Below are 12,550 nucleotides of genomic sequence, written 5' to 3' on the forward strand. Positions count from 1 at the left end.
CGATGGACGTGAGTTTGAGTGAACTCCTGGTTTGGTGATGGACAGGGAGGCCTGGTGTGCTGTGATTCATGGAGTCGAAAAGAGTCGGTTAGGACTGGGTAACTGATCTGCTCTGATCAAACAGACTAAGTCCTTCACTCCTTACTCACTGTTCTGATCTGGTTTATATATTTTCCTTCTGTGTCACATTTTTCTGTAACACAGCTTTAACCAGTTAGAATATTACATTCCACAGTTGTATGTAATAAAATAATAAAATCTAGGTACAGAAAGGAACATTTAAATGATTACTGAAGACATATCCCAAATCCCCCAGTCCAAAGACAGTTTGCCTCAGAGCTCATAGTACTTGGTAATATATGGGAGACTAGCCTCTGGGCGTCTTGTCTTGGAGATTATCATTATTTTTCTTAACTATGAGCCTGCATTTTTACCCTTGATATCATGTTGCAGTTTCATTGCTTGGGATAAAAAATATATATATATTCAATTCATCGGATATTCTCAGAACAATAGAGATTAAAAAAACAAACCTGGAATCAAATAATTAACTATATTAATCATATTCTCAGAACTAATTTATTTAAATAACATATATTTAATTTATGTTGTACTAAATTTTATGGTTATTTTTCCTTGTTCAAAACTGATTTATTGACCAACTCTATTACTTTTATCCAATCACGCTTTAGAAGAACATCATCAACATTTGCATGTCTCATTAGTAGAAATGTCTTAATCCACCATAAAGGTGAATTATTTCTCTCAATTTATTTTAAACTAAATAGCATTACATTTTTTAAAGTCCATTGTCTATTATAGGCTTTGGCTATTGTCAAACTAATTCCCTTACATCTATATTTCTACTTAATATGTTGGGTAAGACTTTTTACTACTTTACAAAGAATATTACTTAAATCATCCAACTACCATAATTTATTGGGTATAGTCTATGTGCAAGATCAAATGCTGCAGGGGAAATATCAAAAAAGGTACCTTTGCTCTGCCTTTGTTAAGAGTATCTTAGAATGTGAGGTAAAGATATTCCAAAGAGGAAAACTTTTGGAACACTCACAATGCAACTTATAAATGAGAGCAAACCAAATTAAAAATTAAAATAGTACAGGATATAGAAAGGACACAGTATATAGCAGAGTTCATATGCTACTGCACTCTTTTATAGCTTCATTACCCACCAGCATCCAGCTCTTCTATTACCATAAGAGCTGTTTATTTTATTAGATACTGTTACCTATTATATGCGTACCCTGCCACAAGCCTTCTGGACAGCTTGAGGATACTGCTTCTACATTCCCTGGTAATTGAAAATCATGACTTTAGCCTGGAAAATTCAACTCCACCCCACCCCACCCCAAAGTATCCTCCTCAATCTCTTAAGTGTTCTTTCCAATGTCATTGTTTTGTTGCAAGTCCCAAGTTGTTGATGGGTATCAAAAGCAGATCTAGCACACCCACTAACCACCATCTTCATCAAAGAGAAAATGGCTATCAAATTGGGCTGTAATTCTCTGTCATCATAGACTGAAAGAACAAAACATGACCTCTCATGTTTTTGTTTCGAAATTCACTGGCATTTAATGTCAATGACAGGTTGGATCAGAAGAGTAAAAACACTGCTTCTAGAAAGTCATCATTAAAATATTCTTGCTTTTGCTTATGTAAGATATACTTCTTACACTAATATATGATCATATTACCATGACTCTTAAATATTTATTCCATCTAGCATCAAATTATTATTAGAGGAAGTGAAGTCCTAAAGATATATAATATAGGCAAAGGCCATTTCAAATGTGATACAACACCATTCCTGCAGGAATCTGTGGGGTATGACTTGCATGTGTAGGGAAGCTTCACCATGTAGGTAAGGCACATAGAAGTCCCAACTCAGACAGACTCCAGCCATGGAAATCGGGACATCAAGGAAGAAAGGGAGCAAAGAAAATTATCACCATGAAGCACAAGATATTAAAAGGGCATGCCCCAAAGAAAAATGTATCTTTCTTGTCTGTTATGTCCTTGGGTGATAGAAGATAATTTTGGTTAATATTGAATTGGAACATAGGGGGGAAAATGAAGGAAAGCAAAAAAGAAGAACCAATATCTTTAGTCTTCGCTAGCCTAGGTAACGCTGATTATTTAGATGAATCTGCCCACTGACTATTTATAACTTCATGAACATTTATAATCCTTCACACTTGGAACATCAACTTCCTCCTATAATTTGTAGTGATACTGAGCTAATTTCTAAGCCGGTCTTTGATGCTGAACTTTTTTTTTAATGCCCAAATGCTGGCCTTTCAAAGACATCATACCAAAAGCTGAATTCATTATCTTTTTCACAATATTTACTTCTCTTACCATTGCATGCTAATTTCATGAATGATACCTATGATCAATGTTAAGACTCTAACTGGCAGATAATTGTATCTGGGCTATGGTTTTTCCAGTGGTCATGTATGAATGTGAGAGTTGGACTGTGAAGAAAGCTGAGCACCAAAGAATTGATGCTTTTGAACTGTGGTGTTGGAGAAGACTCTTGAGAGTCCCTTGGACTGCAAGGAGATCCAACCAGTCCATTCTGAAGGAGATCAACCCTGCGATTTCTTTGGATGGAATGATGCTGAAGCTGAAACTCCAGTACTTTGGCCACCTCATGGGAAGAGTTGACTCATTGGAAAAGACTCTGATGCTGAGAGGGATTGGGGGCAGGAGGAGAAGGGGATGACAGAGGATGAGATGGCTGGATGGCATCACTGACTCAATGGACGTGAGTCTGAGTGAACTCTGGGGGTTGGTAATGGACAGGGAGGCCTGGTGTGCTGCTATTCATGGGGTCGCAAAGAGTTGGACATAACTGAGCGGCTGAACTGAACTGAGCACTTAATGATGATTTTTAAAGATGTTTTGAGACCTTACTTTCTAATTTTAATTTATAGCAAAAGGTACTAATTTTAAATTTATGGGACTAATACAAGATTTTAAAAAATAAGTTCATTTAATTAAGAAGCTGGGTTTCCTTAAAGAAAGCATCAAAGTGAACAGTCCATGCACTGTGTATGTCAGTTAAAGTTGTAAAATTGATACACAAGTGGTTAACTTTAAAACTGTTACAAGTCTTAGAATACCTTCTGCCTGGTGGTAGTTGCTATCTTTTCATTTTCAATACTTACAGTCCCTACTTCTGCTTGAATCTTATATAACAACCACTGTTATAATTCCTTGCACACAGGTATATATTGCATCACCTCCCTTTTGCCTTTCCCAAAGTCACTCAGTTTGGAATTAACCCCTCCAATCATGGGTGCATGGATCATCTCCATCCCCATTTATCTGTCTGATAGATGTCTCCTGATGTTTTAAAATTCATCAAAATACTTCTCACTGTATTTATCCTTCAAAATTCCTAACTTTCAAACATATTTCAGTCTTTTTTGTATTTCTAGGGCACTTGCCACAGAGCCTGAATCAAAATAGGGACCTTAAAAAATGTTTTGAATGAATGATTATTTCTTTGATCTTGTAAGTCAATGTATAATACACTAGAACTATAAATAAACCTTGTCTTTTGTCACTGGATAGCAATCCCATTGAAGGCTTCTGTTGACTGTGTGTGCTTCTCAATTCTAAACAGAAGCATGTACAAATCCTCAGTACTGACAGTCTCCAGAAGTTGCTTCCAGAAGCCAGCAGTTCATCTTTATGGCCTATTCTCAACTCTAACTGCCTCCCATTCCATATTCTCTCCTTTTAAAGAATCTCTTTAATTTAAAAGTCAAGCATATCAAGCCTTCTGTCCTGCTTCACAGGATGGAGGGTTCATTATTCCAAGGCCTGTGGCTTAATAGGTAGATGAGCAAATGTCCCTTCTGCCTCATTGTACTGTATCAATGATTTCTATGGACAATTTAGTCTAACACTCCATGAGAATTTGAAGTATTTGCCAATGGTTCTGTTTCCTAGAAGAGAATTGTAAGGTTAGAGCACAGCATCGAGTCAATTACTATAATGAGTCTTTGGCATTAAAAAAATAGCCTGAATGTGACTTTGAGTAGCCTCTTGGTATCCATAATCTTTCCTCAAAAATACTCTATGTTATATAGACAAAAAGAGAAGCAAGACTCTTAACAAAAGATAGCTTAGCTTACATTTGGGTTTTTTTCTTTGTTTGTTTCTGCTTTTTCAGAGGAAGTCATTCAGCCCATTCTATGCAACCCATTCTGGATATGGGTTTTAGGGATGATGACTTCCCCAGGGCGAAATCAGAATGCCAATGTCCTACCACTACTTATTCCTTTGTAAATTGTGGACACCCAAATCATTGGTTTACAAAAGACAGAGCTCTCGTGTGTTTCAAGAGAAGAGAAAGACAGCTTTTCTAATCACTGAAGTATCATTAGTATCATTTGTATAGTTTACAATGGTGACTGTCAGACAAGGCAAGGAGTTCTTGTGGAGGCATTTAGAGGTGCTAGGAGTTCTGAAAATAGTGGAGAAGAAGGTTAGAATCTCAAATCAGGAGAGCAGATTGAGACGGGATTTGCTACTCAAAAGTGCTAGATGAGTGATCCTAAAGAACCTACAAAAATTGCCATTTAAATGGCTAGAAATATTGGATCTGAATTTGTGCTAGTTGACTGGCCTGTCTTCACAGCCTGGTATCAAGAGACTTCATGAAAGAAACATTCATAGTTTGAAACCAAAGTCTCAGGCAATCTACCATTACTTTACTGTGATAAGTAGAATAACCATCCCCTCAAAAAAAAAAAAAAAAAAAAAAGGATGTTCAGATATTAATCCTTAGAACCTGTGAATAAGTTATGTCACATGAGAGAAGGGGAATTAAGATTCAGAAAAAGAATTACTCATCAACTGACTTTAAAATAGGCAGATTGTCCTGAGCTAGTTCAGTGGGCCCAAAGCCATCACAAGAATCCTTAAAGGTAGATGAAACAATGGAAAGAAAGAGTCAGAGAGATGGCAGTGTTAAAGGACCCTGGCCAATGTTGCTGGGTATTGAAGACAAAGAAAGGGAATCATAGACAAGGAGAACAGATAGCCTCCAGAAGCTGGAAAAAACAATGAAATTAATTCTTTTCTGAGTGTCCAGAAAGGAATGCAGTCCACCAACATCTTGATCTTAGCCTAGTGAGATCTGCCACTCTTCTAACTTACAGAACAGTGAAAAGATATTTGTCTTATTTAAGTCACTAAATTTGTAGTAACTTAATACAGTAGTCATAGAAAATGAATACAATTACAAATGTTGGAATTTTTCTTTTGCCACCATGCCTATTTAAGAGGGAGTCTTTTTCCCAGTTCCTCACTGGATGACTCGAAGACCAAAGGAAGCTCCTGGTCACTTGGCAGGATGGTATACAGAAAATCTCATTCTTTTAGTTGGGGTTGAAACTTAACTCTCTCACAACATGATCACAGGACAGTGATAATGAGAAAAGGACACCTCTGATTTTATGATGGAAATGTGTTCTCTGTCTCTGCACTACCCAACACAAATCACCTGTTTGCAATCATCCTACCCTTCTCTGCATCATATCTAGGGATTTATTACTTCTCCAACTATCTTCAGATGGTGATTTGAAAATTACTCCCTTTATCCTCATAAACATTTGATTGAATTGATTCCTTTTCCCCTCTATTGTGTATTTAAACTCTCACACTAATATGAAAACTTCCTATTATGGATTTTAAGCATTATCAAGTCTCTTTTATCAGCAAGCAATCAACAAAAGAAAAACTTTCCTTCTGCTCTCTATCCTATCCCTATCTGTCTACAAGCTTGGGGAAAAAATTATACTCTCTATAAAAGAATTACTGCTATTTCATAGGTTCATTAGTCAGCTGCCTTTCTTTCTTAAGCTTCCCTCGTGGTTCAGAGGGTAAAGTGTCTGCCTGCAATGTGTGAAACCCTGGTTTGATCCTGGATCAGGAAGATCTCCTGGAGAAGGAAATGGCAACCCACTCCAGTACTCTTGCCTGGAAAATCCCATGGACGGAGAAGCCTGGTAGGCTACAGTCAGTGGGGTCGCAGAGAGTCATACACCACTGTGCAACTTCGCTTTCACTTTTTCTTTCTTAAGTCAAACACAGAGTCATAGCTCTCCCTAAGGTGACCAATGACATCTATGCCACTAAATCCAACTGACATTTAGAGCAACTAACATTGTTGACCTCTTCCAATGTCTTCAAGCTCTCTTTTATTCAATCATTTGCAAAAACCACTCTCTATTTAGGAAGGATACTTCTCTCTCCATTTTGTCTGATTATTAGTATACATATGTCAAACTGGCACTTACACAGAAAGTATTGCCTAATTCTGTATAACTCCTCAATTACATGCTTATTAACACTGTGTTTTTAAATATGAGTTTGTGATTATTTGATTAGTGTCTACCTTTCCCATAGGAATATAAGCTCCTTGATCTCAAGACGCAGGCCTGATTTTGCTTACCATCATAATCAAATCTTAAAGACACTGCTAAAAGCGATCCCAAGAATATTCAGTTCAGTTCAGATCAGTCGCTCAGTTGTGTCTGACGCTTTGCAACCCTATGAATTGCAGCACGCCAGGCCTCCCTGTCCATCACCAACTCCCGGATTTCACTCAGACTCACATCCATCGAGTCAGTGATGCCATCCAGCCATCTCATCCTCTGTTGTCCCCTTCTCCTCCTGCCCCCAATCCCTCCCAGCATCAGAGTCTTTTCCAATGAGTCAACTCTTCGCATGAGGTGGCCAAAGTACTAGAGCTTCAGCTTTAGCATCAGTCCTTCCAAACAACACCCAGGGCTGATCTCCTTTAGAATGGACTGGTTGAATCTCCTTGCAGTCCAAGGGACTCTCAAGAGTCTTCTCCAACACCACAGTCCAAAAGCATCAATTCTTTGGCCCTCAGCTTTCTCCACAGTCCAATTCTCACATCCATACGTGACCACAGGAAAAACCATAGCCTTGACTAGACGGACCTTTGTTGTCAAAGTAATGTCTCTGCTTTTGAATATGCTATCTAGGTTGGTCATAACTTTCCTTCCAAGGAGCAAGCATCTTTTAATTTCATGGCTGCAGTCACCATCTGCAGTGATTTTGGAGCCCAGAAAAATAAAGTCTGACACTGTTTCCACTGTTTCCCCATCTATTTCCATGAAGTGATGGGACCAGATGCCATGATCTTCGTTTTCTGAATGTTGAGCTTTAAGCCAACTTTTTCACTCTCCTCTTTCACTTTCATCAAGAGGCTTTTGAGTTCCTCTTCACTTTCTGCCATAAGGGTGGTGTCATCTGTATATCTGAGGTTATTGATATTTCTCCCGGCAATCTTGATTCCAGCTTCTGCTTCTTCCAGTCCAGCATTTCCCACGATATACTCCGCATATAAGTTAAATAAGCAGGATGACAATATACAGCCTTGACGTACTCCTTTTCCTATTTGGAACCAGTCTGTTGTTCCATGTCCAGTTCTAACTGTTGCTTCATGACCTGCATATAGGTTTCTCAAGAGGCAGGTCAGGTGTTCTGGTATTCCCATCTCTTTCAGAATTTTCCACAGTTGATTGTGATCCACACAATCAAAGGCTTTGGCATAGTCAATAAAGCAGAAATAGATGTTTTTCTGGAACTCTCTTGCTTTTTCCATGATCCAGCGGATGTTGGCAATTTGATCTCTGGTTTTTCTGCCTTTTCTAAAACCAGCTTGAACATCTGGAAGTTCATGGTTCATGTGTTGCTGAAGCCTGGCTTGGAGAATTTTGAGCATTACTTTACTAGCATGTGAGATGAGTACAATTGTGTGGTAGTTTGAGCATTCTTTGGCATTGCCTTTCATTGGGATTGGAATGAAAACTGACCTTTTCCAGTCCTGTGGCCACTGCTGAGTTTTCCAAATGTGCTGGCATACTGAGTGCAGCACTTTCATGGCATCATCTTTCAGGATTTGAAATAGCTCAACTGGAATTCCATCACCTCCACTAGCTTTGTTTGTAGTGATGCTTCCTAAGGTCCACTGGACTTCACATTCCAGGATGTCTGGCTCTAGGTGAGTGATCATACCATTGTGATTATCTTGGTCATGAAGATCTTTTTTGTACAGTTCTTCTGTGTATTCTTGCCACCTCTTCTTAATATCTTCTGCTTCTGTTAGGTCCATCCCAAGAACACTGATAGGTACTAAAAAAGACTTGTGCAGTGAATAAGCTTTAAAAGGAAAAAATACATACATAGATAAAAATGAGAAATCAGTAACATGTATTGAGTAGTAATATGTCATAGGGCAATGCAAAAAAGCAAAATGGCTGTCTGGGGAGGCCTTATAAATAGCTGTGAAAAGAAGAGAAGCAAAAAGCAAAGGACAAAAGGAAAGATATAAACATCTGAATGCAAAGTTCCAAAGAATAGCAAGAAGAGATAAGAAAGCCTTCTTCAGCGATCAAAGCAAAGAAATACAGGAAAACATCAGAATGGGAAAGACTAGGGATCTCTTCAAGAAAATCAGAGATACCAAAGGAAAAATTCATGCAAAGATGAGCTTGATAAAGGACAGAAATGGTATGGACCTAACAGAAGCAGAAGATATTAAGAAGAGATGGCAAGAATACACAGAAGAATTGTACAAAAAAGATCTTCACGACCCAGATAATCACGATGGTGTGATCACTGACCCAGAGCCAGACATCCTGGAATGTGAAGTCAAGTGGGACTTAGAAAGCATCACTACGAACAAAGCTAGTGGAGGTGATGGAATTCCAGTTGAGCAATTCCAAATCCTGAAAGATGATGCTGTGAAAGTGCTGAACTCAATATGCCAGAAAATTTGGAAAACTCACCAGTGGCGACAGGACTGGAAAAGGTCAGTTTTCATTCCAATCCCAAAGAAAGGCAATGCCAAAGAATGCTCAAACTACCACACAATTGTACTCATCTCACACAGTAGTAAAGGAAGGCTCAAAATTCTCCAAGCCAGGCTTCAGCAATATGTGAACCGTGAACTTCCAGATGTTCAAGCTGGTTTTAGAAAAGGCAAAGGAACCAGAGATCAAATTGCCAACATCCACTGGATCATGGAAAAAGCAAGAGAGTTCCAGAAAAACATCTATTTCTGCTTTATTGACTATGCCAAAGCGTTTGACTGTGTGGATCACAATAAACTGTGGAAAATTCTGAAAGAGATGGGAATACCAAAACACCTGACCTGCCTCTTGAGAAATTTGTATGTAGGTCAGGAAGCAACAGTTAGAACTGGACATGGAACAACAGACTGGTTCCAAATAGGAAAAGGAGTTTGTCAAGGCTGTATATTGTCACCCTGTTTATTTAACTTATATGCAGAGTACATCATGAGAAACGCTGGACTGGAAGAAGCAGAAGCTGGAATCAAGATTGCCGGGAGAAATATCAATAACCTCAGATATGCAGATGACACCCCCTTATGGCAGAAAGTGAAGAGGAACTAAAAGCCCTCTTGATGAAAGTGAAAGTGGAGAGTGAAAAAGTTGGCTTGAAGTTCATCATTCAGAAAACGAAGATCATGGCCTCTGGTCCCATCACTTCATGGAAATAGATGGGGAAACAGTGGAAACAGTGTCAGACTATTTTTATGGGCTCCAAAATTACTGCAGATGGTGACTGCAGCCATGAAATTAAAAGACACTTACTCCTTGGAAGGAAAGTTATGACCAACCTAGATAGCATATTCAAAAGCAGAGACATTACTTTGACAACAAAGGTTCATCTAGTCAAGGCTATGGTTTTACCTGTGGTCATGTATGGATGTGAGAGTTGGACTGTGAAGAAAGCTGAGCGCCGAAGAGTTGATGCTTTTGAACTGTGGTGTTGGAGAAGACTCTTGAGAGTCCCTTGGACTGCAAGGAGATCCAACCAGTCCATTCTGAAGGAGATCAGCCCTGGGATTTCTTTCGAAGGAATGATGCTAGAGCTGAAACTCCAGTACTTTGGCCACCTCATGCGAAGAGTTGACTTATTGGAAAAGACTCTGATGCTCGGAGGGATTGGGGGCAGGAGGAGAAGGGGATGACAGAGGATGAGATGGCTGGATGGCATCACTGACTCGATGGACGTGAGTCTGAGTGAACTCCGGGAGTTGGTGATAGACAGGGAGGCCTGGCATGCTGTGATTCATGGGGTTGCAAAGAGTTAGACATGACTGAGCAACTGATCTGATCTGATCTGATGTGATGTCATAGGTCTTCCCAGGTGGTACTAGAACCTGGTACCAATAGTGGTAAAGAACCTGCCTGCCAATGCAGGAGACATAAGAGAGGTGAGTTTGATCTCTGGGTTGGGAAAATTTCCTGGAGGAGAGCACATCGACCCACTCCAGTATTCTTGCCTGTAGAATTCCATGCACAGAGGAACCCAGCAGGCTACAATTTATAGGCTCGAAATTCATAGGCTACAAATCTGTAGAACTGACAGATTCAAGGGATTATTAGATCTGGCTGATAGACTGCTTTAGGAACTACAGAGGGAGGATCGTAATATTGTACAGGAGGCTGTGACCAAAACCGTCTGAAAGAAAAAGAAATGCAAGAAGGCAAAATGATTATCCGAGGAGGCCTTACAAAGAACTGAGAAAAAAAAGAAAAGTGGAAGGCAAAGGAGAAAGGGAAAGATATATCCAACTGAGTGCAGAGTTCCAAGATAGCAAGGAGAGATAAGAAAGCCTTCTTAAGTACAATGCAAATAAATGGAAGAAAACATCGTAATGGGAAAGACTAGAAATCTCGTCAAGAAAATTGGAGATACCATGGGAATATTTCATGCAAAGATAGGGACAATAAGACAGAAATGACAAGGACCTAACAGAAGCAGAAGAGATTTAGAAAAGGTGGCAAGAATACACAGAACTGTATGAAAAAAGTCTTAATGGTCCCAATAACCATGACGATGTGGTCACTCACCTAGAGCCAGACATCCTGGAGTGTGAAGTCAAGTGGGCCTAAGGAGCATTACTAGGAACAATGCTACTGGAGGTGATGGAAATCCAGATGAGTTATTAAAGTCTAAAAGATGATGTTAAAGTGCTGCACTTAATATGCCAGCAAATTTGGAAAACTGAGCAGTAGGCACAAGACTGGAAAGGGTCGGTTTCCATTCCAATCCCAAAAAAGGCAATGCCAAAGAATTTTAAAACTATCACATTTTACATGCTAGCAAGATTATGCTCAAAATCCTTCAAGCTAGGCTTCAATAATACATGAACTGAGAATCTCCAGATATACAAGATAGATTTAGAAAAGTCAGAGAAACTGGAGATTGAATGGCCAACATCTGTTGGATCATAGAGAAAGCAAGGGAATTCCAGAAAAACATCTAATTTATTGACAATGCTATTGACTAAATTGACTACACATTGACTAAAGGCAAAAGCCTTTGACTGTCTGGATCACAACAAACCATCGAAAATTCTTAAAAAGTTGGGAATATGACTCTACCTAACGTGCCTCCTGAGAAACGTGCATGAGGACAAGAAGCAACAGTTAAAACTGGACATGGAACAACAGACTTATTCAAAATTGGGAATGGAGTATGATGAGGCTATATATTGTCACCCTGCTTATTTAACTTATATGCAAAGTACATCATGTGAAATGCTGGGCTGGATGAAACACAACATGGAATCAAGATTTCTGGGAGAAATATCAACAACCTCAGATTTGCAGATGATACCACCTTAATGGCAGAAAGGGAAGAGGAACTAAAGATCCTCTTGATGAGGGTGAAAGAGGGGAGCCAAAAAGCTGGCTTGAAACTCAACATTTAAAAAACTAAGATCATGACATCATGGCAAACAGATGGGGAAAAAGTAGAAATAATGCAGATTTTATCTTCTTAGTTTCCAAAATTACTTAAGACTGCAGCTGTGAAATTAAAAGATTCTTGCTTCTTGAAAGAAAAGCTATGACAAACCTGAACAGCATATTAAAAAGTAAAGACATCTCTTTGCCAACAAAGATATGTATAATCAAAGCTATGGTTTTTCCAGTAGTCATGTACAGATGTGAGAGATGGACAATAAAAAAGGCTGAGCATCAAAGAATTGATGCTTTTGAATTTTGGTTCTAGAGAAGACTCTCCGAGTACCTTGGAATGAATGGAGATCAAACCAATCAATCTTAAAGGAAATTAACCATGGATATTCATTGAAAAAACTGATGCTGAACTTGAAGCTTCAATACTTTGGCCACTTGGTAAAAGAGCCAACTCACTGGAAAAGATCCTGAGGCTGGAAAAGACTGAGGGCAGGAGCAGACAAAGGTGACAGAGGAAATGGTTGGATGGCATCACTGATTCAATGAACATGAGCATGAGCAAGTTCTGAGGGATGGTGAAGGACAGGAAGCCTGGCATGCTGCAATCCATGGGATCAGAGAAGTCTGACATGACTCAGTGACTAAATAACAAAAGCACAAATAAATCCTCTAGAGCCTTACAGTAAAAGTTGGAAAATTAAGATGTGGGATTTAGACATACTGAGTCCAATGATTATGCCATG

This window comes from Bubalus bubalis, chromosome 20 (assembly GCF_019923935.1).
Source record: "Bubalus bubalis isolate 160015118507 breed Murrah chromosome 20, NDDB_SH_1, whole genome shotgun sequence".
Taxonomy (NCBI): domain Eukaryota; kingdom Metazoa; phylum Chordata; class Mammalia; order Artiodactyla; family Bovidae; genus Bubalus; species Bubalus bubalis.